The sequence below is a fragment of the Adiantum capillus-veneris genome, chromosome 15 (genome assembly GCF_014529385.1).
Source record: "Adiantum capillus-veneris isolate H3 chromosome 15, ASM1452938v2, whole genome shotgun sequence".
NCBI classification, from domain to species: Eukaryota; Viridiplantae; Streptophyta; class Polypodiopsida; order Polypodiales; family Pteridaceae; genus Adiantum; species Adiantum capillus-veneris.
The window spans coordinates 126,525,705-126,527,226 of NC_140945.1; positions in this window are offsets into that span (position 1 = coordinate 126,525,705).

A 1,522-nucleotide genomic window follows, 5' to 3' on the forward strand; every position below is an offset into this window, starting at 1 on the left:
TTTCCTTCTTAGCTTGCTGTTCTAGCTTCAGGGCTCACTGCACCAAATCATTGAATTTCTTTGTTGGTGCTGGCACCTCCTGTTCCCTAAGCTTCTTACTGTGAGAACCATTCAAAAAAAATGCTCGCAACCGCTTTTCAGATGGTGGTTCCTGCAGTTGTTTAGTCAGTTCCTTGATTTTCTCAACATAACTTCTGACTGACAATTTTCTTTGCTTTATCTTATCCAATTCACAGAGTATATCCTCATCTCCTCTGTTGTCTAAATATTCTAGTCGGAAAGCTTTAAGCAGTTTAATATTTGATATGAGTTGGCAAGCCGGGTAATGGTAGTACCATTTCCTTGCTGCCGCCTTTAATGTTTGAGGAAAGTATTCACCGCAGTCATCTTCATCAATATTTTTAAACTCAGCATACTGCTCAAAGGCTTGGATATGAACACCCGGGTCATCCTTCTTTCTCCCTTTGAACACGGAAAAAGAAATTTTCAATGAAGATGTGTAATCATGTCGATCAGCATCATTTCTTCCTCTTCTCACCTCGGGGCCCTGACTCCTTTTTGAAGCTTTCTTATAATGGTCTGTGTCTGCATCCCAATTAATTTCTGCCTCCGTCTCAGTTTCTATTTCCTCCCTGGCTTTTCTACAGGAACTATGGCAACTTCCTTTTCTACCTTTGGCTCCTTCGTCCCCCTGTATGGTCCGAAAACTCTTGGCCTTGCGTTCTTCCCTTTCAACCCTTCTTCTTCTGGACTGACTGGAATGCTGAGAGTCCTTTGCCTCATCAGCATGACTGTGCTCCTCTTGAGCCTCAATGTCAGTTACTTGTTCATTCTTAGGATCAGAATCTCTTTCTGACTCCTCAGGGATAGGGTCAATGCGGTAGGATGGTTTCCAGCCACGGCTAGGTTTGGGTGCCATCACTTCAACTGAAAACTCAAATTGGGAGAAGAGTTTTTTGGTCAACGAGCAACAGCTCTAGCCACCGTGATCGCCAAAATGGAATTGGATATGATCTCTTTAGATAGCTAATTCCAGTGTTAGAATTTACAGCTACTGGTAAGTCGTTAGTTCAGTCAGTAGAACTAGAAGAGAAGATAGAAACTGAACTGAAATAGTTACATGAACTGAAATACATCTGCTGAAGCGAGAGACAGACTGAACGACTGGAAAGAGTGTTTAGATTCAGATTCAGAGTCAGAGTTCATGAAGAATGAATACAAGGTATATCCGCCTGAAGTACATTTGACTACTGTATTAAGGATTACGGAGTAGGATTACAAGTGAGGATAGTGTAGCTCGGGAATATCTTCAGGACTAAACCCACACAACGAAGAGTAAGAAGTCAAAAGATAAGCAGCCCAAAAGTACAATCAACCCGATTACAATGTAATGGGTCCTATTTACTGTGGTAACCACCATGGTAATTACTGATTGGTAGTTGTTCGGCTTCCAGGAGCCAATTCCCACCTATTGAGACTGTCTTTGCCATCTACAAAGGTCCATATAGATGACAACCTTGTG